The 27,763-nt window shown below is 44.4% G+C and overlaps 1 protein-coding gene and 1 non-coding gene across 4 annotated transcripts in view; both read left to right on the top strand.

The window, feature by feature from the left end:
* Positions 1-27,763, top strand: part of BICDL1 (BICD family like cargo adaptor 1) — an 89,260-nt gene that overhangs the window by 21,735 nt on the left and 39,762 nt on the right. The window lies entirely within an intron of this gene.
* On the top strand, positions 26,918-27,024 carry LOC132222316 (U6 spliceosomal RNA). Its single transcript, XR_009450185.1, has one exon. It is a non-coding gene; the product is annotated as a U6 spliceosomal RNA (small nuclear RNA).

The raw sequence follows: 27,763 nt of genomic DNA, 5'->3' as shown, positions 1-27,763 counted from the left end.
GCGCATCTTCATTGGAATCCAGGAAATAATCCACCGCTCTCCTGTAATTTTCAGGCCTGAAAAAGAATGTCTAGTCCATTGGGAGCAGAGGTTAATAAAACGTTTGCTTTTCAGAGATTCTTCAGGTTTGATTGTGTTTTCTTTTAAATTGTAACACTTTGAAGAACCATTACCGAAATAGAGAACATGACTCTCTTGGGACGGGCGCCGCGTTTCACAGCTGAACGCCTGTGGGACCCTCAGCCTGGGCTGCCTTTAGGGACGTGGGCCTACAGCCTCTCTCGCCTCCCTGTGGACCAGGGAGCATTACGCTGTTGGAAGCTGAGTTGCGCAAAAGTTGGTGGTATTTGTAACGGCATCACTGGGTGAATACAGTTTGTTTCAATACTTTGAAATCAGAAGGAAATCCACACATGCTCACTACTGAGTAAAGCTGCCACTGTTGTCCTTTTCCTCCAACTTCAGATGGCTTTGAAAAGGCCTCATTGTTCCTGTTGTGTTTATTAGGTTTATACGTTTAAATTTATGAAATATTTAATACAATATCACGTGTATCTGTATCTATGTAGTGAAGCTCCTCGTAAAAAGGGTTGTGCTGTCGGGAAACAACAACAATCCATATGCGGAAAATGCTTGGTTTAGGTCAGTGGTTCTCGAACTATGTTCTGAGGAGCCCAAGGGCTCCCCAGGTGCCTCAGGACTATTGCAGGGAAGAGCTGAAAGGGACAGTGAGCTGGTGGGTTTCCATTCAAGGAGGTCTCCCATCAAGCCCAGCTGGGCCGGGGGGCGCGGCCTCAGGTCCCCTGCCCTGGCCCGGCGCCACGCAGCCTCAGGTCCCCGCTGGTTGCTCATTACGGCTCGTTATGGGAACCCTGCCTCTGCTGTGGGTGCAACCATCTTGTGTTACGGGAACTGCCGGGAGCCGGTCCATCCTTGCTGTTTCAAGGGACCTGGCATATATGGCATACGGTTCTTAATATGTTTGCTCACCTTCTTGGCGCTGTGTTTTAACCAAGGTCACCTCTCCGAGAAAGGTTGTTTCCCCACGTAGGAATTTTCCCCTGAAGTTAGGGAGGGAATAAAACCTTTTAACTAAGTGCCAGGCGGGTAGTTAATCAATTTAACTACAAACAATCATGCTTAAGCTACATAATCTTTTCTCCCTGGAATGGAGATAAGAAACGCCCTAACCTTTGTAATAGAGATTGATAGGATTGAATCAGCTGGTATAAATACAGTTGTAACAAGACAGAAACACTCAGAACTTAGAACAGAATCAAGAAGACAGAACCTACACGGAGCCTAGAGACAAAAGAACTTCGCTGGAGAGAGCATGCTGGAGGATCCTGGAGAGGGACTGGCCTCGGAGCCTAGAGACAGAGCCTAGCGGGAGAACATGGCAAGGGATCCTGGACTGAACCTGACTACAGAGATTGGCAGGAGAACCTGACTGGAACCTGGACACTGAACCTGACTGGAGAGCCTGGACAGAACCTGGCTGGAGAACCTAGCGAGGGAACATGGCTACAGAACCTCGCTGGAGATCCGAAGCAGAACTTCGCTAGAGATCCTGACCAGACCCTGACAAGAGAACCCGGCTATGATGATCAACTGAACTCAGTCTTCGTGTCATTCCTTCTTCGCCGACTCCGTCCACACCTTTGGGGACCCCTGGACCTGCTGGGGTTGGACCCCGGCAGGGAACCCTGTCCCCGCTGTGGATGCAGGAATCTTGTGATGGAGTGAGGGTCAATTTGCATATTGCCTCTTTATTATATAGGATACACACTATTCTGTCCCAAGTAAAGAAGCAGTGGTTTTTTTGAACTCAGGTATACCTCTGTTAATCACAGATTTGGGTAAATTTCTCTGAAGCTGTAACTTGATCCAGAATCCCTCAAATTTTTTTTAAAAGTGGATATGTTTTTAGATTGCCTTGGGGTAAGATATATCCATTCATCCATTCATAGTTACATTAGGTAGGATAAAACTGTTATATCAGACTAGAAGCCCAGTGCATGAAATTCATGCACTCGGGGATAGAGCAGTCCCTCAGCTTGGCCTGCACCCTCTCGCAGTCTGGGAACCCTTGGGGGATGTCCGACTGCCACGGAGGTGGGAAAGGCTCCCACTGCCACCGCTGCGCTTGCCAGCCATGAGCCCAGCTTCTGGGTGAGCAGCACTCGCCCTGTGGGAGCACACAGACCACCAGGGGGCAGCTCCTGCGTTGAGCGTCTGCCCCTTGGTGGCCAGTGTGTGTCATAGTTCCACTGTTTGGTCGATTTGCATATTAGCCTTTTATTATATAGGCTAAACCCTAAGATCTCAATGGCTTTACATAATAGAAGTTTATTTCTCATTCCCATAAAGTTATGTTTTAATGGAAAGAGTTGGCCTGGGAACACTGAAGACCTCACCACCACCCTGTCACTCACTTCCATGCTCTGTCACTCATGGACCTTTACTAAACCCTCACTCTGGGTCTCAGTTTGTGTCAGTAAAACAAGGGGATTGAATTATCTGGAATCTATGGCTCTCACTCTCTGAATGTTCGCATGATTATATGTGATGGCTACTAAGAAGAAAATCCTTCAGGGGCTCTTCTCATCCTGTGTGGTACATGGTGAGCCTGGTCACTTGTAATGTTGCCTTCTTTATGTACAGAACATTTTCATTTGCAGCTGGGATCAGGGCTTCTCCCACCAAAATCCAGTGCCTCTATATAATGAGGAATAGAGAAAGACTGAGATGATTGGTGCTATGACAGCATTTATTTTCCATCTCAGTGGTGACACAGAAGGGACTTTCCCTGAACCTGAGCGATGATGTGGGCAGTGAGGAGGTGTTTACCTGCTTTTCCTGTTTAAGATTATGCAGCATAGTACTCAGGTTTTATGAGGCTGCCATTCCCAACTCTCCACAGATGAGTCAGATCTTCCGCATTGCCCTAGCGTTACTCGTTGCATTCAGTGCTGCATGACTGTCCTTTGCAGAACTGGAAGAATTCCCCCTACACGCACCTCTCGTCATCAGTCGCTAGGTTACAGCGTTTTACATTGTCCCAGTCTGGTGATGTTGCTATGGATACCAGTTATTCCTCCTCCTATGACACTATTCTGGTCAGGCTCAGAGTGCAGACAAGACATAACGGTGAGGTCAGCTGTTTAGAATATGGCTTTGCCTCTACCTTAATGATAAGAGCTAAGTAATAGCTATCAATTCCATGTTTTTCTAATATAGAAATTAAGGAAACAAGGCATAGCTGAATCCTGGGTGCACCACGCCTTCACTTGGACCTGTATTCCATTATTATTCTACGGAAGTAAAGCTAACAGATTTGAACTTGGAATAAGAGAGGTGCTGTGTTGTGTCCAGCGCATGCTCCAACAGAACAGCATCCTGCCTCCTACAGGGAGGGCTCTCCATGGGAGATGACCATTATTTTCTTTTTAAGGATTTTTTTAAAAATATATTTTATTGATTTTTTACAGAGAGGAAGGGAGAGAGATAGAGAGTTAGAAACATCGATGAGAGAGAAACATCGATAAGCTGCCTCCTGCACATCTCCTACTGGGGATATGCCCGCAACCCAGATACATGCCCTTGACCGGAAGCGAACCTGGGACCTTTCAGTCCGAAGGCCGACGCTCTATCCACTGAGCCAAACCGGTTTCGGCAGCCATTATTTTTTGACATGTCCCTCAAAGGTTAGGGACATTGAGAATGTTCTTGGTCAAAATTTGTCAAACTCGGTTGATCTCAGTGATAAACCCTGTTGTCTAAATTTTATTGCCACTTAATATCACACGTGGTTATGTTTGTCTTCCTGCGAGGCTTTAGACAATGTGAAGGCAGGGACTGTGTCTGTAACTGGTTTTCGCCCCCATCTGTGCATAGAATAGCAACACACACACACACACACACACACACACACACACACACACACCACAGCAGGGATCCAGAAAAGGCGTGTTGATTTGTTTTGGAGACTGAAAGAATAGGCCATTACTAACTGGACTTTAGATTTCTAGCATGTTTTAAAATGGCGCGAAACCCCTTCATAATACAGTCATTGAAGATTGCTCTTAACCCATGTTATTAAGCTGGCACCTCGTCTGACTCTTTGATCTCACAGTTGAAGAAACAACAGAGGCCCTAAGAGGATGTGACTCATCTAAGGTCACCGAGCAAGTAAGTTTCTACAAACGTGTTATAAAAAGTCTAAAAAAAAACCAAAAACCAAACAAACAACAGTTTAAAACATTTGCAGTAGAAATAATTCTGTGTGCTTAAACAATCGTGTTTGGTTTTATGCAGTCTGTTTACTTAGAAATGGGGCAGGCAGACATACGATTAACTTTAATAGGAGCTCTAAGAAGACCATACCAATTTTTATTTCCAGTCAACTCAAAGCCTTGCAGTCCACTTAACATTTGACTTATCCCTCAAAATCCAGGTTGAGATTGAACATAGCATAGTATCCAGGGCAGCCTTTCAAAATTAACATTCTGTTTAAAAATGGGCCAAATTTGGCCCTAGCTGGTTTGGCTCAGTGGATAGAGCATCGGCCTGAGGACCAAAGGGTCCTGGGTTCAATTCTGGTCAGGGGCATGTATCTTGGTTGCAGGCTCCTCCCCGGTCCGGGCCCTGGTCAGGGCCCTGGTCAGGGCTCATGCAGGAAGCAACCAACCAATGTGTTTCTCTCACGTCGATGTTTCTCTATCTTTCTCTCTCTCACTCTTCCTAAAAATCAATGGAAAAATATCCTCCGATGAAGATTAACAACCCCCCCCCCAAAAAAAAACACACACACACACAAAGAAAACAGGCCAAATTTGAATTAAAAAGTCATCCCTTGCATGTGATGGCACTTCCCTAAAGGGAAAGGAGTTTCTTTACCTGATGGAATTCTTCTCTTTGGCAGCCACAAAGTGAATGAGAACATGTCTTCTGAAACACGGACTGCCAAACGCCAAGGGCGTCCGTTATGGACTTTGTCAGCAGGGAAGACCAGACAAATCCCATGAGATTCCGCAAAGTGAGAAGGCACAGGCCTCAAGCGATGACACGTCCTTCCAGGGGAAGCCCCCTCCTCCCTGGACCAGAGAATCAGAGAGTCTGGGTCCCCCCCCCGCCCCCCACCTTTCTCTTCTCGAGGCCACAGCCACCGCCATGGCCCTTGTTGAAGCTCTCTGAACTTTAGGCAGTAATTCCCCACACATCCTTCTCCGCCTTTCGGCTCTGCCCCTCCACTTGTCCCATTGTCAGATTACCTTCCTTCATGGGAGTTCTGAACAGCTCGTTGCCTTCAGGGGGCTCCCGTTAGCCGACCAAATTAAGTTGCGACCCTTTGGCCTGGCATTCAAACCCAGTACCACCTGGACCCAGCGCACATTTCCTACCTTCCCACCTGTGACCTGTGCGTCCGTCAGACACATTAGCGCGTTTCCCGAGGATGCCGGTGCTCTCCCGGCTCACGTAGTCCCCTCTCCTTGCCACCTGCTGGAATCTTCCCTGGCCCCAAGGCCAAGCTCAGTTGCCACTTCCTTTATGAGGCCCTTGCTATTCTTTCCCCTCCATTTTTCATCTCCCCTCCCACGGACCACAAAGAGCACTTTCGTACCTTTCTTTTGTCCAAAGAATAGATGCTAAGTTTTAGAACAGCATTCACAAGTAAGCATGTCAGACCTGTGGTTCAAGTGTATAGCAAATTTGACTGTTTACTAAAAGGTTTGACCTTGAGAATCAGTATTTTACTTCCTTTACACTCCGTTTTTAGGGAATATTTATCTTTCATTAACTTTTGAGATATAATTGACATATAACATCATAGAAGTTTTAGGTATACAACATAATGATTTGGTATTTGTATATATTGTGAAATGATCACCAAATGCACACTCATTTTTGCTGAATTCCTTCACCATTGCTTATATCGGTGGCTCCCAGTCTCTCAGTATGAGAACCCTCACCCTTTAAAGATGTAATCCGATTACCGTCTACAATATTTTTGAGCACCCTTATTGAGGTATAATTTTCACTTTATAAAATGCACCCATTTTAAGTACAGTTATTTTTAACAAATATAGATTTGTACCTTCCCCAGAAAGGAAGGTACCTACATCAACTTCCTGTTCATAGCAGCAGTGTCCCTAGTAGGCAAGACTAGACACAATCCCAATGTCCATTAGCGGGTGAATGGAGAAATGAAATGGGTATGTCCACACAACGAAACACTGTTCAGCAGTAAGAAGGAACGACTGATGTGTTCCACGGCCTGAGCGGACCTCACACACACTGTGCTGGGGAAAGAGAAACAAATTGTGCAACCATCACTGTAATCTAGTTTTAAAACATGTTCATAGTGCTCTCCTGCCCCCCAAAAAAGTTCCCTTTTGCACTCAGTCCTCACTCTTACCCCCTCCCTCAGCCCCAGGAAAACCAATCAGCTTTCTCTCTGTATTGAGGTACCTTTCTGGGTATTCTGTGTGCGTGGGTGGAATCACAGTACAGTTTTTGTTTCTCTTTCCCCAGCACAGTGTTTGTGAGGTCCGCTCAGGCCGTGGAACACATCAGTCGTTCCTTCTTACTGCTGAACAGTGTTTCGTTGTGTGGACGTACCCATTTCATTTCTCCATTCACCCGCTAATGGACATTGGGATTGCGTCTAGTGTTGCCTACTAGGGACACTGCTGCTATGAACAGGAAGTTGATGTAGGTACCTTCCTTTCTGGGGACGTGTGTTTCATTTGAGCAGATACCTGGGAGCGGACTTGCTGTACACTATTTCTCTGTGCAACTTTTTAAGAAACTGCCAAACTGGTTTTCGGAGAAGCTGCTACCATTTTACATTCTCACCAACAAACGTATGAGGCTCCAGTTTCTCCCCAAAAGGGCTTCCTGCTTGATATTAAAGAAAGGACTATAGATGCTCACGATAACAGATGTCACTTTAGTATCTGCAGATTAATAAAAAGTATACAAGTGCCCTAACCGGTTTGGCTCAGTGGATAGAGTGTCGGCCTGGAGACTCGAGGGTCCCAGGTTCGATTCCGGTCAAGGGCATGTACCTTGGTTGTAGGCACATCCCCAGTAGGGAGTGTGCAGGAGGCAGCTGGTCGATGTTTCTCTCTCATCGATGTTTCTAACTCTTTATCCCTCTTCATTCCTCTCTGTAAAAAATCAATAAAATATATATTTTTTAAAAGTATACAAGTGACACATAAACAAAATCAGAAACGATAGAGGCGAAATAACAACAGACCCCACAGAAATACAAATGATTGTTAAAAAATACTATGGACAGCTCTACTCCAACAAACTAGACAACCTGGAGGAAATGGACAAATTCCTAGAAAAATACAACATTCCAAAACTCAATCAGGAAGAATCTAAAAATCTCAACAGGCCAATAACTATGGAAGAAATTGAAGCAGTCATCAAAAAGCTTCCATCAAACAAAAGCCCAGGACCAGACGGCTTCACAGGGGAGTTTTACCAAACATTCAAGGAAGAACTAAAACCTATCCTCCTCAGACTACTACAAAAAATTCAAGAGGAAGGAACACTTCCAAGCTCATTCTATGAAGCCAGCATCACCCTAATACCAAAACCAGGTAAAGACAACACAATGAAAGAGAATTACAGGCCAATATCCCTCATGAACATAGATGCCAAAATCCTCAACAAAATCTTAGCAAATCGGATCCAGCAGTACATCAGAAAGATCATACACCATGACCAAGTAGGATTTATCCCAGGGATGCAAGGATGGTACAATATCCGCAAATCAATAAACGTGATACATCACATAAACAAATTGAAAGAAAAAAACCACATGGTCATATCAATTGATGCAGAGAAAGCATTTGACAAAATTCAACACCCATTTTTGATAAAAACTCTCAGTAAGGTGGGAGTAGAAGGATCATACCTCAACATAATAAAAGCCATATATGACAGGCCCACAGCCAGCATCATACTCAACGGACAAAAACTAACACCATTTCCCCTAAGAACAGGAACAAGACAGGGATGCCCCCTCTCACCACTCCTGTTCAACATAGTACTGGAAGTGTTAGCCACTGCAATTCGGCAAGAAGAAGAAATAAAAGGCATCCAAATTGGAAAAGAGGAAGTAAAACTGTCCTTATTTGCAGACGACATGATATTATACATACAAAACCCTAGAGACTCCATCAAAAAGCTACTAGACTTAATACATGAATTTGTCAATGTAGCAGGATACAAAATTAACCCCAAGAAATCTGAGGCATTTCTATACACCAATAGTGAACTTTCAGAAAGAGAGATTATAAAAACAATCCCGTTTACCATCGCACCAAAAAAATTAAGCTACCTAGGAATAAACTTAACTAAAGAGGTAAAAGACCTCTACTCAGAAAACTACAGGACGTTGAAAAAAGATATAGAGGAAGACATAAACAGATGGAAGAACATACCGTGTTCATAGATTAGTAGAATCAACATCATTAAAATGTCCATACTACCCAAAGCAATCTATAAATTCAATGCACTTCCCATTAAAATACCAACGGCATACTTCAGAGATCTAGAACGAACTCTCCAAAAATTCATCTGGAATAAAAAAAGACCCCGAATAGCTGCAGCAATCCTGAAAAAGAACAAAGTAGGTGGGATCTCAATACCAGATATCAAGATGTATTACAAAGCCACTGTTCTCAAAACTGCCTGGTACTGGCACAAGAATAGGCATACAGATCAATGGAATAGAATAGAGAGCCCAGAAATTGGCCCGAACCAATATGCTCAATTAATATTTGACAAAGGAGGCAAGAACATACAATGGAGCCAAGATAGTCTCTTCAATAAATGGTGTTGGGAAAATTGGACAGATATATGCAAGAAAATGAAACTAGACCACCAACTTACACCATACACAAAAATAAACTCAAAATGGATAAAGGACTTAAATGTACGACAGGAAACCATAAAAATTCTAGAAGAATCCAAAGGCAACAAAATCTCAGACATATGCCGAAGCAATTTCTTCACTGATACAACTCCTAGGGCACTTGAAACGAAAGAGAAAATGAACAAATGGGACTACATCAAAATAAAAAGGTTCTGCACAGCAAAAGAAACCATCAACAAAACAACGAGAAAACCCACTGTGTGGGAAAACATATTTGCCAATGACATATCTGATAAGGGCCTAATCTCCAAAATTTATAGGGAACTCATACAGCTTAACAAAAGGAAGATAAACAATCCAATCAAAAAATGGGCAAAGGACCTAAATAGACACCTTTCAAAAGAGGACATTCAGAAAGCCAAGAGACATATGAAAACATGCTCAAAGTCACTAATCATCCGAGAGATGCAAATCAAAACAATAGTGAGGTACCATCTCACACCTGTCAGAATGGCTATCATCAACAAATCAACAAACGACAAGTGCTGGAGAGGATGTGGAGAAAAAGGAACACTTGTGCACTGCTGGTGGGAATGCAGACTGGTGCAGCCACTATGGAAGACAGTATGGAGTTTCCTCAAAAAACTGAAAATGGAACTCCCATTTGACCCTGTGATCCCACTTCTAGGAATATATCCCAAGAAACCAGAAACACCAATCAGAAAGGATATATGCACCCCTATGTTCATAGCAGCACAATTCACCATAGCTAAGATCTGGAAACAGCCTAAGTGCCCATCAGTAGATGAATGGATTAGAAAACTGTGGTACACGATGGAATACTATGCTGCTCTAAAAAGGAAGGAACTCTTACCATTTGCAACGGCATGGATGGAACTGGAGAGCATTATGCTAAGTGAAATAAGCCAGTCAATGAAGGAAAAATACCACATGATCTCACTCATTCATGGATAATAGAGACCATTATAAGCTTTTGAACAATAATAGATAGAGAGGCAGAGCTGCCTCAAACAGATTGTCAAACTGCAGCGGGAAGGCCGGGGAGGGTGGGGGTGCAGGAGGTAGGGGGGTAAGAGATCAACCAAAGGACTTGTATGCATGCATATAATCATAACCAATGGACATAAGACACCGGGGGATAGGGGAGGCTAGGGGACTGTCTAGGGCGGGGGGAAAAAATGGACACATATGTAATACCCTTTGTAATACTTTAAGCAATAAAAAAAAAAAGTATACAAGTGACACATGATTAGGGACTTGGTAATAATTTTAAAAGGATTTCTACAGGCATACCTCGGAGATATTGCAGGCCCGGTTCCAGACCACCACAATAAAGCTGGTTGTAATCTCTTTGCTGGTGGAGGGTCTTGCCTTCAATTTGTAAAAAAGAAAAAAAGAGGTCTGTAAAGAGCAAAAACGAGGTATGTCTGTATTCTGTAATCACAACAGCACTTGGTGACATGATGTCACTGCACAGGAAATGCTCTGGATGCACTCTCAAGCAATCCAGCCCTGAATGGTTTGGCTCAGTGGATAGAGCATCGGCCTGCGGACTGAAGAGTCCCAGGTTCGATTCCAGTCAAGGGCAGGTACCTTGGTTGTTGGCACATCCCTAGTGGGAAGTGTGCAGGAGGCAGCTGATTGATGTTTCTCATCGATGTTTCTCACTCTCTATTTCTCTCCCTTCCTCTCTGTAAAAAATCAATAAAATATATATTTTTTTTAAAAAGCAATCCAGCGTCCCCAAGGGTCTGTAGTTGTGACCTACTTGTTTAGAAATAAATATAAACTATCTTATGTCTTTTTGTGAGCCATCTGCCAAATAGGGACCTACCTCATAAAGTTGTTTGAAAGACATGTCAAGCATTTGGCCCGTAATGGGTGCTCCCTTAGTGACACCTGCTACTCCTAGGGGTCAGGTGGGTTAATAGAAGGAGCAGAGGCTTGGAGCCGCACAGGTGAGGATTCTGGTTCATTTGAAGCAGGTAAATTACTAGCGGTCTCTCCTCTACGCAGACTACCTTGGAATGGAGACTGCGTGGATTCTTGTAAACTCCGATCTTCATACTTAATTCTTGCTAACTAAGAATTTGTTTGCGTCTACCCATTTTCTCTAGTTTCATCTTTGTTGGATAGGAGCCTTCTTCTCCCCCCCCCCCCCTCCTAGTTTATCCAAGTCACTTCAAAAATGTTCTTCCTGCGTTCTCAGCAGGACGCTCATCCCTGCTGCCCATTGGGGTCCACCTGGGCAGCTTTTGCGCTGAATGCAAGTGCCTCAGGCCCACCCCCAGAGATTCCGATTTAACTGCTTTCGGGATGTGACCCGGGGTTGAGGTTTTTAAAGGCAGGTGATGATAACGTGCGTCCAGGGATGGGAATTACTATTCTGGTGTGAACCCAGGATTGGGTGGCAGCTGTTCCCGCCTAATGTGGCATCAGCAGCCAATGTTTTAAGAACAGGCAGACCTTGTTCAATTGGCCTCGCGGATGTTGCATTTTTCCCCAAACGGAAGGCACAAACCTCCACCAGCGAAAAGCTTACAACTCGCTGTCCTGCAGGGGTCTGAACCCGCACCCGCAGTATCGAGGCACGCCTGTGTCTTGATTCCTTGGTCAGTAAAGGGATTGAGCGAAATGGAGCCTCTGGGATACCCTGTTATGTGAAGGCAAACCCCTATTCTGTAAAACTACCCTGAGCCCACTGCGGTGAATGAAGTGTAACTCCAAACTCTCAGAGCGTTGCTTGGTTCTTGTCCAGTTTTTCTGTAACAGTTAGAGTGACACCAAGCCCTGGGGGAGCCGCTCAGGTAAGATTTCCTTCCACTCAAGTATCCAGCCAGTGTCTGAAAGGAGGGTGTGTGGACTGAGCTCAGGAACCTGGCTGGATGGAGTCAGGGCCGTTTCATCGTCCTCGTCCTTCCAGGAGGCAGTGTGCATGGTGAAATGGACTCAGGTTTGGGCACTGGGTGAATCCGGGTTTATTTTGGCCTTGTTGATCACTAGCTGTGTTGGTTGAGCTTCCGAGAGTTTGCAATTGCACATTGTCTTCTCATCAAGAAAAAAAACTGATTATTAAAAACAAAAACAGAATCATATACCTTTGTAGGTTTGCTTGGATTTTAGACTATATATAAAGCCCTTAGCATGTGTCCTGGCTTGGCAAATAGCTTTATCGATAATGACTAGCCGTGCTGTGTCTCACTAATTGGACGTGAAAGCCGGGGACTACGAAGCTGGAGACTGTATTAGACTCATTTGTCTCTCTGGTGCCCTGTGCTCAGGTTATAAAATTTGATGTATAGAAAATAGAAAACTTGATTTCTTTTTTAAAAAAATCGGACTGGTTGATCTCCCTGGTAAATAATTAACAGAGATGTGGCAAGTGAATGTTGCTACACATTTTCATGTCAGTATCCCTTCATTTTTGTTTAATGAGATTCATGGTCAAAGTCATGCAATGTCATACAACCCAGGGACAAAAATAGCAGTACATAGTATTCAGCAAGAAATGCTTCAGTGGTTTCAACAAGTTTGATATAAGCCAGAGAATAGGTATGAGGGACAGCTGTAAACAATTACCAGGCAAGGAAGGAGAGAGAGGTCAGAACGGGTAGGATGGATACAAAATCAGAACATTGAAATTTAATTCCTTCCCCCCCCCCCCCCAGCTCTGTCCGTAAAGGGCCAAGAAGCAATGAAGTACTGGTAGTCATGAGCACCCCTAGTGCCAGATTTTACTTTTAAATAGCGTTCCACTAAAAGGAACCGGGCTCCTTGGAGAAATGAATAATTCCAAGTCTGGAGTAGGACACCCTCTTGCGCTACAAGCAAGAAAGCTTCCAAAATCCAGTGGCATAACTATACGTTAATTGAACACATACTGGTGGAGTTGGGTCAGGAGGACACAGACGTCAGTTTGAGGGACTCCGACTGGCTAACGTTGGGACAATCGGAGCCTCGGAGAAAAATGGCTGCAATCGATTTATATTCACGAACGTGTGAAGATCCATGAGTGTGTATTGACACTCAGACGAGAGAATGCCCGACCCCCAACTGTCAGCATTAGCAATTACTCCAATATCAGCTCCTTACTCTAAATATTGGTAAAATAAAAAAATTGAGCATTTTCCCAGGAGCAACTGTGTGTTGTTTTTTAAGGTCTAGGTCAGCGGTTGACAAACTGCGGCTCGCAAGCCACATGCGGCTCTTTGGCCCCTTGAGTGTGGCTCTTCCACAAAATACCACGTGCGGGCCTGCACGTACAGTGCAATTGAAACTTCGTGGCCCATGCGCCGAAGTCGGTTTTCGGAAAGGAGATAGATGAAACGTATACAAGACAAGTGTGGATGGGAGTGTTGGAAGGGGTCAACCTCAGCGAACGTACCTCAATCAGATTGAGGACGTTTTTAGCAAAGGCCAGCTTAGGAGTACCCCAATTAAGTTAATAACAGTGTACCTACCTATATATTTAAGTTTAAAAAATTTGGCTCTCAAAAGAAATTTCAGTCGTTGTACTGTTGATATTTGGCTCCGTTGACTAACGAGTTTGCCGACCACTGGTCTAGGTGATAGGGAAATGCTGTTCTTTACGTGAAAGCAGTTTTAAGGGAAAAAGAAAAGGGGCAAAAACAGTAGAAGGTAAATGCAAAGCACCTGTCACAGGGAGCGCTCCTGATAACGGAGCTCAGGAGGTTAGCCTGTGGGAGGAAGGACCGGCCACCGAGCGGCCTCCCAGCACGTGTCCGAGTGGGGGCGCGAAGGAGGTTCCTGCTGCGTTGTCACGGGGCTTTAGCTTGCTAGTCAGCTTTTTTCTTTCTTCGCTGTCTCTGAGGGTGTGATTATTGGTATGAGGTCTCCGTGCGATGGCTTGACAGAGATTTGGGAGTTGTTTTCCCCATGGCCAGCTGAGTTGGAGTTTGTGTTAAACTGTGGTGGAGCCCTGGCCGGTGTTGGGCTCAGTGGTTAGAGCGTCGGCCTGCGCACTGAAGGGTCTTGGGTTCGAATCCTGGTCCAGGGTACATGCCTGGGTTGTGGGTTCGATCCCCAGTAGGGAGTGTGCGGGAGGCAGCCGATCGATGTGTCTCATCCAAGGTTTCTTTCTCTCCCTTCCTCTCTTTCTCTCAAAATCAATAAAAACATATGTGTTTTTTTTTAAATCAATGGAAAAAATATCTTCAGGTGAGGATTAACAAAAAATAAAAACTGTGGTGGAAATTCCGTGAGGAAATGGGGATTATATAGAGAATATGAGTTATTGACTGTTTCGGTGCTTGAGATGAGAATGAGAATGATGGGGTAATCGCAAATCCCTTAGCAGTGAAGTTGAGCCTCCTCCTCCTCCCCTTGCAGTACCTCTTCACCTGGAAATTGCCTGGGAGTAACACTTCCGTGCTTTATAGTTTGATCTGTTATGTTATCTAATTTGAGACTCAGCTGTATTGTTTGTTGCAGATAAGGAAACAGAGAGGCTGGGGTTTGCCCAGTGCTGATCAGCTAGGTCCTTCACAAACGGCCCTGTTGTTGCCCCTTTCTGTCTTCTATCATGGATGTTTTCCTCAGACTTCTTTCAGAGCTTAAAGAATTCAATTTGCACTCCCCAGGTATTGTTGAAAATACGGCTTTTCTTGTGGAAAAATATATGCTCCAGATTTTTCTTTTTTTAAAATCCTCACGCAAGGACCTATTTTTTTTAAGTGACTTTAGAGAGCAGAGGAGGCGGGGAGAGAGGAACATTGATTGGTTGCCTCCCGTACACACCTGGACCAGAAATCGAGCCCACAACCTAGGTATGTGCCCTGACCGGGAATGGGACCCGAAATCTTTTGGTGTTCGGGGCAGCGATCCAACCAACTGAACCACCCGGCCTGGGCTGTGCCCCGGAAAGTTCTCTCGCACATAGTGTAGTAAGCGTCCAAAATAGATTTGGTCCCCATAGGACCAGTTTAGCTATTTTAATCCAGGACAGAGGCTAACATCACTTAACGCCGTTATTCCCAATTAACGCATCTGTTTACTCTCAGTTTGCAATTGTGGTACAAGATAAGCTAACAAGAAGAAGATTCGGAATCAGAAGCACTAAAATGTTGTCATGTACCTAAATGGTGTTTTAAGACAGCGGCTTAATAGAGGCAGTGGTGGGTATTAATCTCTCTCCTCCTTACCTTACCCCTGGACCGTCGATGACTCGGGGTTCATCGAGGACAAGGCTGGCTGTGGAATGGCTTGTCTCTCCCGTAGCATCTCATCCTGGGGTCATGACCGTCAGTGCAGTCCGGGCCTGGAATGGAATGCAGCTCTGTGGTTTCCGGGGGCTACCGGCCTTATGAGGAAAGCCAGTTGGCAGTCCCTCCAAGCCTCATTTCACTGGAGTTTTAATTAATAAGAAAACATCTCAAGTTCTGTTTTGCTCTCTGCCTTTCAGACTTTTCTGCTTCACTGGCTTTACCACCATTTCGAAGGCCCATTTGTCAGTCACCTAACCGAGAACTGATCCCTCCCAAAAGAGATGAGTATTGAAAATTAAAAAATGTGTGATTGCCCTGGCCTGTGTGGCTCAGTTGGTTGGGCATGTCCTGTACACCGAATGGTCAGGTTGTAGGCTCAATCCCCAGTAAGGGGCACGCAGAAGGCAGCTGCTCGATGTTCCACTCTCACATCAATATTTCTCTCTTTTTCTCCCTCTTCCTTCCTATCTTTCTCTAAAAATCAAATTCAAAAATCTTAAAAAGAAAGAAAACATTACTTTGAAAAAGGCAGCAATGATATAGTGGTAGCTAGAAACCTAGCCATTCAGGCAGTCTGCAGATTCCATAGTTACAGGTAATCGAGGAGTCAGGGGAAAGCAGCAGCTGATGTAAGAAAACATGGCCCTCAGAGGTGGTCGTGATCCAAGAAGCCAGTGGGGAGGCTCTAGCAGAGTGTGCTGAACACAGGGAGGCCCGGATTCGGGAGTGTGGGGCCTTAGAACCTGGCTGTTAGTGCTGTGGTCAGAGGCCTTAAGTCATGAAGGGGGAGGCATGTTAATTAAGATCAAAATAAGTGCCCAGCCAGCGTGGCTCAGCAGGTGAGCGTCACCCTATGAACCAGGAGGTCACAGTTCTATTCCCTGTCAGGGCACATGCCTGGGCTGTGGACTTGATCCCCAGTGGGGGGCAAACAGGAGGCAGCCGATCCGTGATTCTCTCTCATCACTGATGTTTCTATCTCTCTCTCTCCCTCTCCCTTCCTCTCTGAAATCAATAAAAATATTTTTTTTAAAAAAAGATCACGACAGGGAGGACTGTGGAGCCCCAAGGGCAGCTATAATTTCCCCTGAAGGTTAGCCCCGTTTCCCCTCAGTCGGGAGGACAGAGATCCCTCAGCTTCATTCTCTAGAACACCGTCTCTGACGTTGCCATTGCTATAACTAAGTGTTCTTTTTTATTTTTAACTTGGTTGCCATCAGTGGAACCCTGGAGTGAAATGTTGGTCTATTTAGAATTTTCCGGAGTGTTGACAGCAGCTTTCCCTCAAAGCGGGCCATTATAGCATCAATCCCAAGGATTGTGTATCAGAATAAAGACTCCAGGGCCAAGGAAGTCCAGGAAACGTTTAATATTATGTCTCTTTCTCGGAGAGTTGCAGCATATATTCATATACTAAAGGGTTTTGTAAGTCTTCTAGGAAAGAAGCCTACTGGACCCAATGTTTCCCAAACTTTTTAACTCCAGAATTTTGTTTCTTGTTCTACTAACTTTCTTTTGAACCAATATTTCTTTCTTAACTTGGGAAATGGAACATACCCTTGGAATTAATAACTATATGCCAGTTGGACTGAGATTGAGACAAGTAGAGAAGATTTAGATTATCAGTAATGTTGCCCCAGGATTTAGAGAGAATTTCAAAACTTCCTAAGGAAATAGCTCAGGGGCTAGTAATGATGAGATGGGTGTATTTTGGAAAGTGGGACAGGCGTGCATCACTTGGACCTAACACAGGGGTGGGCAACCTTTTTGTGAGTGCGTGCCAAAACCAGCAAAATCTCTGACTCAAAATTCTTCTGCATGCCAACCCTAATTTTTTGAGAACATGTTACACCTACTTGATATCTCTTAAGGTGTACGTATGTGAAGAACCTTGAAGAAATAATAAAATTCATTCGAGCGACAAAAACACAGTATATGATGAAAAATACATTTTTTAATGTATACGTGTACACTGATAGTCCGACAGAAAACTTTATGACTCCGTTTGATATTATCAGTGGGACTTTTGCTGCTGCATCACTGATGACAGAGATTTTACATCAGGTTTATATTTCGTGACCTTCAGAGATATGCATGAGCTACTACTTTCATCCGTCAGGCTACTCCTATTACGAGACTTAACAAAATCCATCACTGAGAACAAAGATTCACAAGCGTATGTGGATGAAAACATGGAGCGTAACGCTGTTGCAGTTTTTTAAACAGAAAAAAATTTCTGGAATGGCATTCCAAGCCCTCAATAGTTGGTTTTCGACACTATTGAAATTGCTCTTCCCCTCTCTAGTCAATCCATGTCTGTGGTCTTTAAGATAACTTGTTATGTAAAATTATTTATCTAAGATGCACCTACACTGGATTTATCTGAAAAATTAAAAAGTCGATATTAAGAAAAAAATTGTAAATGGAAGATTATAAGAGAAGGTTTCACGTGCCAGCAAAAGTTACTGGCGTGCCATGTTTGGCACGCGTGCCAGGAGTTGCCCGCCCCTGACCTAACAGGATGAGGGTACCTCACATTTGTATTAAGCTCTCAGATTTACAGACTGACATTTCCATGATTAGGACCCTGTGAGGTAAAAGAGGCAGATGCCGTCTTCATTTAACAAAATGGAAACCGCAGATTAAATGACTTTTCCCAAAGTCACATGACATGGCTAATTATGTAGCAAAATGAGTACATCTAGAACTCTGGGCTTAATCTGCAAGTCCAGGGTTTATGCCCACATCACCAGAGTGGTTGCTCACGTCTGTGCTAATGAGTGCTTCTCTTATAGAAGTGTACACTTTCTCTTCTTCGCTTTCTTCTTTTCCCCAGATAAGTTCCTCTAGTTGCATTTCTACCCCTGAATTCTTTTTAGCCTTTGCTACTGCCCACAGCATCAGAGTGATGAGCAGTCTAGATATCACAAATACCTAGTTTGTCTCCAGTCATCCTACTTCGCAGAGGATCACAAACTTTAGACCTGGACAAATTTCAAATTCCTCGTATAGAACGTGATTCCAAATATGAATGTAGAACCTACTGTGTGTCGCCTTTTTTGGTTTCGTTTCCATAAATTCGGCAGACGTTTACTGAGAACCGACCACCCGCTTACCGGCCAGGCATCACGTTATCTATCCTGCAGTCCCTTTTATCTTCTGATGCATTTCACCCGTGCACTTTACTCCTTAACACTTGGGGATGTATGTCCCTCGCTAGAGTTCAGCGTTTGTTTACAGTTCCTTTTGTGTTTGTGTGTGCCAGGCGCCCGATAGGTGCTTAACAAATGTCCATCGGTGTGTGAAGGACTCCATCAGATCAAAACACAGGAGAAAGAAGGGTTTGCGCATGCCTGAAAGTAATAGAACCCTATGTAGTCTGACAGGGTCACGTCGGCTGTCTTAGTAACCTCAAAATAAAATTCCTTCCACATCTTCCCTTCGCCCCTTTACATGCATGTACCTGTGTTAGAACATTCCATTCTCAGAGGCAACGCATTCCATTCTCAGAGGCCAGGGAGAGGAAATCTTTCAGGGAAATGAGGCCCGAATAGGTCAGAGCTCCTCTTCCCAGGAGTGGCTTTCGGGTCATGAGCAATGACAGGGATAAGAAGCATCTGATCATTGAATGGGAGGATTGTTTGTCTGTTTAGCCTATTTCATGGCCTAATCAAGGGATCCTTCATACAGGCCCGTCACTTTCAGGCTGACATGGGTTAAAGAATCAACAGTTAGTTTCTGCTTGTCCACATTCCACCCACTTTTCCAGGACTTGGCTGGCAGTTCATCTCCTCCTAAAGGCTTCTCTCACCATTCCAGCCCAGGGATTGCTCCATCTAGTTGGCATTCATTATTCACCGCCTTGGGAATTTTGTTTTGCTTGACTTATTTTTTTAACCTTTTTTTTAAAAAACCAAAACCTTATCATCTGCTGCACGTACTGTTTCATAACCTGCTTTTTAAGTTAGTGATCTCCACTTTTCTACTCCAGTAATTTTTCCCTCTAAGTCAGCAGTTCTCAACCTGCGGGTTGCCAACCTGTGGGTCGCGACCCCTTTGGGGGTCGAACGACCCTTTCACAGGGGTCGCCTAAGACCATCGGAAAACACATACAATTACATATTGTTTTTGCGATTAATCACTATGCTTTAATTATGTTCAATTTGTAACAATGAAAATACATCCTGCATATCAGATATTTACATGACGATTCATAACATTCACATTTCCCTAATTGATCTCCAGAAATGTCCTTTACTCTTGGTTTGCACATCAGAATCTAATCCAGGACCCTGCCTTATTTTATTGCGTTGCGCCTTACCCCTTACGTGTTATTTATTTTAGTACAGTTCCCCCATCGGCGTTGACATGTTTTAAAAAACGGGGCCGGTTGTTCTGTAGGACGTTCAGCCTCTGAATTTGTCTGGTTGCTTTCTCACCTTGACATTTAGCTCATTCGTCTATTCTGTGGCACCTCCTGTTAACTGGAGGTTCTATATTACAGCGTGGTGGATTCTAGTCAGACCTTCTTGGCTAGACGATAAGCACTTCTGATGCATAACATCAGATGGCACAGGCTGGTTGTCCCCCAGACTAGGGAGGTGTGTGAGGTCCTCCCTTGTTCAGTTGTGTTTCTCCCCTTTCGACAAGAAAAGTAGTCGATGGCGTATTCAGGCATTGACTTTTGAAAGCTTCTTTTTCAACACCACCAAACACTGGAACACAGTTTCTCTTCCTTCGAAGTCATTGAGCATTTTGGTGAAAATAGCATATCACCAACTAAATTTTCCCATGAAGATTTCCAACATGGTGTTTTGGTCTCTATAACTTACTGTTCTGAATTCTGAAAAGTGAACCAGTTGGAAGTCTAACAGAAATTACACTTTATCTCTAAGGTTGAAATTCGGAAGACTTCAAATACAAGGGGTGGGCCCTGCCGTCTGTGGAAATGACAGAGAACTGCCTCTGAATGGGCATGGGTGTGGGAACATGCACAGCACAACCGAGGTGATTCAGGAAGGCCGGACTGGGCTTATTCTCACTATAATTATACTCAAATTACATACCATGGAGGTTAAGAGCTGCCGGCTGGCATGGGTCTCCCTCCCTGGATTGGGGGTGCGGGGCTCGAACAGGAGCATTGGGTCCTGGGCAGTTCATACCTGGATGGAGGGGGCATGACATGTGACTTCATGACCCCGTTTGGGACATACGATCATCCAAGACTCTTCCTAAGTGGAATTTGGCTTCACACGCCACTTTTTTTCAAGCGGTGCGAGGGACCCGTAACCTTCATATTTCTTTCTCACCGCTGCTGGTGGCCAGGAGTTGGGCGTGAATTAACTGAGCCCTCTGCTCAGGGCCTCTCAAGCCCCTCCACAGCACGACCCCTTCTCCTCCCCGGAGGAACCACTCTCCTGACTTTGATGGTAATCAGTCCTTTCCTGCAGCGGTTCTCAACCTGTGGGTCGCGACCATCCGAAAACACATAGCATATCAGATATTTACATTACGATTCATAACAGTAGCAAAATTACAGTTATGAAGTAGCAACAAAAATGATTTTATGGTTGGGGGTCACCACAACATGAGGAACTGTATTAAAGGGTCGCAGCATCAGGAAGGTTGAGAACCACTGCTTAACAGCGAGTCCCACTTGCTAATTATGTAATCCATAAAGAATACTTTAGCCCTAACTGGTTTGGCTCAGTGGATAGAGCGTCGGCCTGCGGACTGAAAGGTCCCAGGTTCGATTCCGGCCAAGGGCATGTACCTTGGTTGCAGGCACATCCCCAGTTGGGGGTGTGCAGGAGGCAGCTACTTAACAGTTTGTTTTTATAGTTCATCCATGTTGCTACCGGTAGCTTCAGTAATTTTCATTTGCTTTGGCATATTATAATCCACTAGAGGCCCACTGCATGAAATTGGTGCACAGGTAGGGTCCCTAGGCCTGGCTGGCAATCAGGGCCAATTGGGGCCTGCCTTCTGGCTGCTAGCCGGGACCTCCCTTCTTCTGCGCCTCCCCCTGGTGGTCAGCACACGTCATAGCAAGTGATTGGTCTCTTGGTCGAACTCCTGCAGGGACAATTTGCATATTAGGCTTTTATATAGAGACTAGTAGCCCTGTGCACGAATCCGTGCACCAGTAGCTCGCTGTCGCTCTCCAGTAGCTCTCCGCCTGCTGCCCTGCCTTCCTGTAGCTCCCTCCGCCCCCCGCCCCGCCCCCTCATAGCTTGCTGCCCTGCCCCCTCCTGTAGCTCTCCGCCACCCGCTTGTAGCTCACTGCCCCACCCTCCTGCTGATCCGTGATCCAGTTGTTACATAATGACCATTTGCATATTATATCTTTATTATATAGGATTATATGAATATATCATACACCTGTTTTATTGGTGATGGTTGTTTATAGGTTTTAGTTATTAACAAATAGTGCTGTTATAAATGATCTTGGGCGTATATTCTGGTGAACACAGCTCACATCTCTGTGGGATATACACCTAGGGAATTGCTAGTACATAAATCTTTAACAGCTTCTTTTATTATTCCTGAAGCTGGATTCCTTGCAGTAAAATTAATGGCTCAGAAGATGTAACCATGGAAGTCGATTTCAGAACTACTATGATTTTGCTCCACAATCGTCAGTAAGGTAGCCTTTATTCTAGTCTTACTCTTTCTGCTATGGTGCACACCGGCCACGCTTTGCTCAGTCTGAGGAGACGAGGTATAGAATCAGTAAGCAATGTCCTTGCCCTGGGAGCATCAGACTTGGTTTTCCCTCAGGTTCATCTGGAAATGTGCCCCTTTCATGCTGCCTGTAGCCCGTTCTTGCGGGTTGACATAGCAACTATGTCTGACTGGCTGGCAAGCTTTGAACCGTTGGGGAATGTCACTGCATAGAAACATCAATTCACCACGATCAAATGTGTAAATAAATACGTCGATGCAGTACGTTGTCTTTTAGGATTCACTTTTCCAGAACTTAACATCTGTCACTTGAGTGTTTGAGTGTGTGTGCTTTTGGGTTGTTGCTTTTACTTTAACAAATGCAACCCCCAGCTTGTTCCTTTACGTGGCCCGCGTCCTTCCTTGAATGCGGGGCTACATCTTACTCATTGCCTAACATTGCCTTGTCTATGGTAGATGTCCAGTAAGTTACGTGCAGTGGGCCACCGCATTATTTGGAATTGCTGCCTTTGTTGTATTTTTGGTCTTCCTTAGTGTGTTTGGTTTACTAATGGGTGATCCTTCTGATTGATCTCGAGCACCTTCTCCGCCACCTGGGAGCTCTGGGGTGACAGGTTATTTGGGTTCTCGTTGGCTTGGAATAATGATTCTGCCATTTCATTGCGCCTCTGTCTGGGTGTGCTCCAAATTTTCATTTCTATCTTTTCAAGCTTCCTTGCTCCCAAAAATGTTCTGGCTTATAAGACTGCAGTTAATTAATAATCTCCACCAGGGCACCCAGATAGGCATGGAAGTTGACTGACAGGAAGGAAGCAAGTTTAAATAGGAAGGTGCATAGCAGTGAGGTAGTACTTTATGCCTGAAAGCCTTCACAGACATTCATCAGTTTTCCAACACCTTGAAGAAGGGAATGGGTTTTTATTAAGTATTTAATATCTGAGAAAGTGAGGTATGCTTTTAATCTTTTTTTAAAAATACATTTTTATTGATTTCAGAGAGGAAGAGAGAGACGGAAACATCAATGATGAGAGAGATTGGCTGCCTCCTGCACGCCCCCCCACTGGGGACCAAGCCCGCAACCCGGGCTTGTGCCTTTGACCAGGAATCCACCAGGACCTCCTGTTTGATGGGTCGACGACCCCCAATCACTGAGCCACACCGGGCTTCATCTCTTAACTCTTCCTGAGAAATGGATGTTCACTTGGGAACAACTTACTTCTGTAGCCTGGTTTACATAATACATTTTTTTTTATCAGACGCATCCTTTGACCTTCCATTTTTCTCAGGAGAAAACTGAGTCAACTTCAAAACTTACTGGTTTCATGTACACACAGCCAATCCACGAGGCACTTTCTGGAAGAAGTAAGCTACTCTTGCTCCCTTACCATCCTTGGAGAAATAAGAAAATAGAACAGATACCAACCCACAACACTGATAAAGTCTAAGTGCCCCTGAGGATGGTCCGGCAGTGGGTAGAGTTCATTTGTCTCATATTTTTTATTTTTAAATTTTTATTTATTGATTTTAGACGCGGGGGAGGGAGGGAGAGAGAGAGAGAGAGAGAGAGAGATTGATTGTTCCATTTATCCATGCATTCATTGGCTGCTGCTTTCCTGCCTTTGCCCTGACCGGGATAGAACCCACAACCTGGTGCATCGGGACAAAGATCCAACCACCTGCGCTCCCTGGCTATGGCTGCCCCGTGTTTGTTAACGGCCGGAGGAAACAGGCCAGACTGCTTCCGTGAGTTGCTTATGTTCACCCAGTGAACCAGGCAGGTGGAACAGGTGATCTGTGTCCCAGTACTTTTTCCTGACACCAGTTTTAAGCCTTTTTTTCCTATCCAGACCACATGCTCAGAATGCTCCTGTGATGTTTATTTAGCAGAGGGGACTAGCCATCACTACACCCTTCGTCTCCCACTCAAGAAAACATAATGAGGGAACCTTTTGAATTTGCTACTATTTATATTGTTTAACGAAAGTATTTACTACATTCCTCTATTAGTAATAACAAATTACTTGCAGCATGTATCACAGCTGGTCATGACTGACACCAATATGTTCATAGTTATAGCTTTATATAAAAGTTTTTGGGTTTTTTTGCCTGTTTATATGCTACTTTATTTTATATTTTTATTTTATTTTTTTAATTAAATCTTTATTGTTCAGATTATTACATTTGTTCCTCTTTTTTTCCCCCCCATAACTCCCCCCCTCCCAGCTCCCACCCCACCCTCCGCCCTCACTCCCCACCCACTGTCCTCATCCATAGGTGCACGATTTTTGTCCAGTCTCTTTTCGCATCTCCCACACCCCTTTTCCCCCCAAGAATAGTCAGTCCATTCCCTTTCTATGTCCCTGATTCTATTATGATCACCAGATTATTTATTCACTTGATTCTTAGATTCACTTGTTGATAGATGCATATTTGTTGTTCATAATTTTTATCTTTACCTTTTTCTTCTTCCTCTTCTTAAAGGATACCTTTCAGCATTTCATATAATGCTGGTTTGGTGGTGATGAACTCCTTTAGCTTTTCCTTATCTGTGAAGCTCTTTATCTGACCTTCAATTCTGAATGATAGCTTTGCTGGATAAAGTAATCTTGGTTGTAGGTTCTTGGTATTCATCACTTTGAATATTTCTTGCCATTCCTTTCTGGCCTACAAAGTTTCTGTTGAGAAATCAGCTGACAGTCGTATGGGTATTCCCTTGTAGGTAACTGGGTTTCTTTCTCTTGCTGATTTTAAGATTCTCTCTTTGTCTTTTGCTCTTGGCATTTTAATTATGATGTGTCTTGGTGTGGTCCTCTTTGGATTCCTTTTGTTTGGGGTTCTCTGCGCTTCCTGGACTTGGAAGTCTATTTCTTTCACCAGGTGGGGGAAGTTTTCTGTCATTATTTCTTCAAATAGGTTTTCAATATCTTGCTCTCTCTCATCTTCTGGCACCCCTATAATTCTGATGTTGGTACGCTTGAAGCTGTCCCAGAGGCTCCTTACACTATCTTCGTATTTTCGGATTCTTTTTTCATTTTGCTTTTCCGGTTGGGTGTTTTTTGATTCTTCGCATTTCAAATCTTTGACTTGATTCTTGCGCTCCTCTGGTCTGCTGTTGGGAGTCTGTGTAATATTCTTTATTTCAGTCAGTGTATGCTTAATTTCTCGTTGGTTCTTTATCACAACATCGAGGGTCTCATTAGATTTCTTGAGGATCTCACTACATTTATCGGCGGTCTCACCAGTCTTTTCGAGGGCCTTACTAAGTTTATCGGCAGCTTCTAGACAGTTCTTAAGAGACCTTAAAAGTGTGGTTCTGAACTCAATATCCTCCATTGACAGTTTTGTCCTGTTTCTTTGTCTCCGCATTTTTTATGCTTTCTTGGTGCACCCCCTAGTGGTCTTTGTGCGCAGTCTTGTTGCCTTTAAGCCTTGATTGATGTCGGCAATACCGGGGGTGATTCGAGTTCCGACCAAAGCCAGACAGTCCCGCTTCTCCCGTTTGAGTCTGGGTCCCAGAGACTCGCCCGGATCTGGAGCTCAGAGTCAAACTCCCTCCCAATTGAAAACAACAACCGCGCCCTCCGCCGCCAGCCCGCTCCGCACGCGCACTCCGCACCTTAGTATTTCACTTCAGCACTGCGCCTCCTCTGAGTCTGGGTATGATATTCTCTTTCCTCCTAGTTGTAGAATTTCCACTCAGCCAGCCTTCCTGTGGTTCTGGATGCTGTCTGTCCTGTCCTTTAGTTATATCTCTGAAGTGTTTGTTCGAGGGCAGCAATCTCCGGCGTTAACCTATGCTGCCATCTTGGTTTTTCCTATATAAAAGTTTTAATTATTTTTTTCAAAATAGTACATGACATTGTTAGATGTCTTTCAGTACTTTCGATTTCTTAAAAATAAAAATCAGCAGACTGTGCCTTCTCAGCCACTCACATCCTCTGTGGTTCCTATTTTTTTTTCATTGTTGATTTTCTTTAAGTCATTTTTTGTGAACTCACTGCCTGTTGGGAGCCCCGCCCTTTCTGGATCCTGGAGAAGTTGCCAGAGAAGTTGGGCCACCCTTTCCTTTAAAGAACCTACAGGTTAGCACCCGTGATCTGCTTGTTTTGGGGGAAATAAATTGTCCTACTGGAGAAGTCAACCTCTTCACAGTTCAGTGTCCTCGTTTAAGTAGCGGGTTAGTAATATCTACCTGGTAGGTATTATTATGAAGACTCAGTGAAGTAATCAGTGTGACAGCACTGAGCGCTGTGCCTGGCGGAGGTCGGCACTCAGTAACTGTCCACTCAGTTTGCATTTAGGACGCCACGCAAGACACTAACCAGAAGATACTCTATGATATGAAGCCCATTTTTAAAAAATGTGAATTGAGAGACAGAAACAAGAACTGAGAGCTAGAGCTTATTAGGAAAGGCTTCATGAAGAACGGAGGGTTCAGGGAGGTTCGGAACTTAATGATGGAGCTGTAGGTGTAAGGGTAAGGAGTGGATGGACTGTGCTTTGGAGGGAGAATTGGGGCTCCCCTGTCCTCCTCCGCTTACAGAGAGGCTCACCAGCTTTCTATCCCCGTGTGATGTCTGTGTGGCTTCCCCAGGGACTCCACAGAAAGTAATTCTGCACCCCGCGGTAAAGCCCTCTGGGGTGATTGTGGTCAGCATTACTACTGTTTGCAAGGCAAACATCAGATGATATGTCGTCTTAGTGAGGCAAGATACAAGAAGTATTTTCATCAACAAATCCCCGAATTTGCTGGTAGAATGGCCCACAGGGAGATGACCAGACTACTTCAACTCTGCTTTTCCATATTTCTGTGTGTAAACATGTAATAGGAGATGATTTTAAGAAAAAAATCTTGCCATGGGTTTTTTTCTATAAGGAAATAGCATCACGCTTGAATTCTGTTTGAATCTTTTTTTGCAAAATGGACATAACAGAGGAGGTAAATCTGACGGGGGGGGGGGCATTTAAATCTAATTTATGTAGAGTTTTGTGACTACTGGTTAGTAATTAGGGGGCAGTGGTAATAATTGGCATGATTCATCTTCCGTCAGTTTTGTTCAAATGCAAGGAAAGATTTAAAAATAAAATTCTCGTGCTCGCTTCGGCAGCACATACACTAAAATTGGAACGATACAGAGAAGATTAGCATGGCCCCTGCGGAAGGATGACACACAAAATCGTGAAGCATTCCATATTTTTAAAAAATACATTAATAATAATAATAAGTCTTTAAAATTTAATAATTTAATAATAAAAATATTTAAAAATAAAAATTTCAGGTAAAAAGTGAACTCATTCTGGCCCTGGCCAGTGTGGCTCGGTTGGGCATCACCCCAGGCATCAAAAGGTTGCGGGCTCGATCCAGGAGGCAGCCAATCAGTGTTTCCCTCTCTCCCTCTCCCTTCTTCTCCCTCTGAAAAATCAAGAAATAAAGTTTAAAAAGTGAACTCCTTCTGTAATACGGGAATTTTATAGAATTTGTGTAGTTCCCTCTGACATTTAAGAGTATGTTCTAAGCAGCTGTAAGTGAAAAATAAGTGAATGGATGTTTTTCCTTGGATTCAGCAAATTTGTCTGCAGTGTGCCCGGCACATTCCTGAGCGCTGGGATTATGGCGGCAGAGGCAGCGAAGGCCCTGCCCTTTGGAACTGACATCAAGGGCCGAGAGGCAGTAATTCAGTTAACAAAGGCGTATATATCAGGCGTGATAAGTGCCATAGAGAAGCTAAACGGAGGAAGGGACTAGAGATTGACATGTGAGGGCAGGTGCACAAAGGAGGCCTCTCTGATGGGATGACATTTGAGCAGAGGCCTGAGTGAGTGAGAGAACAGACCTTGTGAAGGTGCCAGGGGAGAGAGTGCCAGGCAGAGGGACCGCAGTGCAGGCCGTGGTGTAAGCATATGCTCAGCAGTCAGTACGGAGGCCAGTGGAGTGCCA

This window comes from Myotis daubentonii, chromosome 19 (assembly GCF_963259705.1).
Source record: "Myotis daubentonii chromosome 19, mMyoDau2.1, whole genome shotgun sequence".
NCBI lineage: Eukaryota > Metazoa > Chordata > Mammalia > Chiroptera > Vespertilionidae > Myotis > Myotis daubentonii.
The sequence above is the reverse complement of the archived record's forward strand: the minus strand, read 5'-3'. Positions and strand labels throughout refer to the sequence as shown.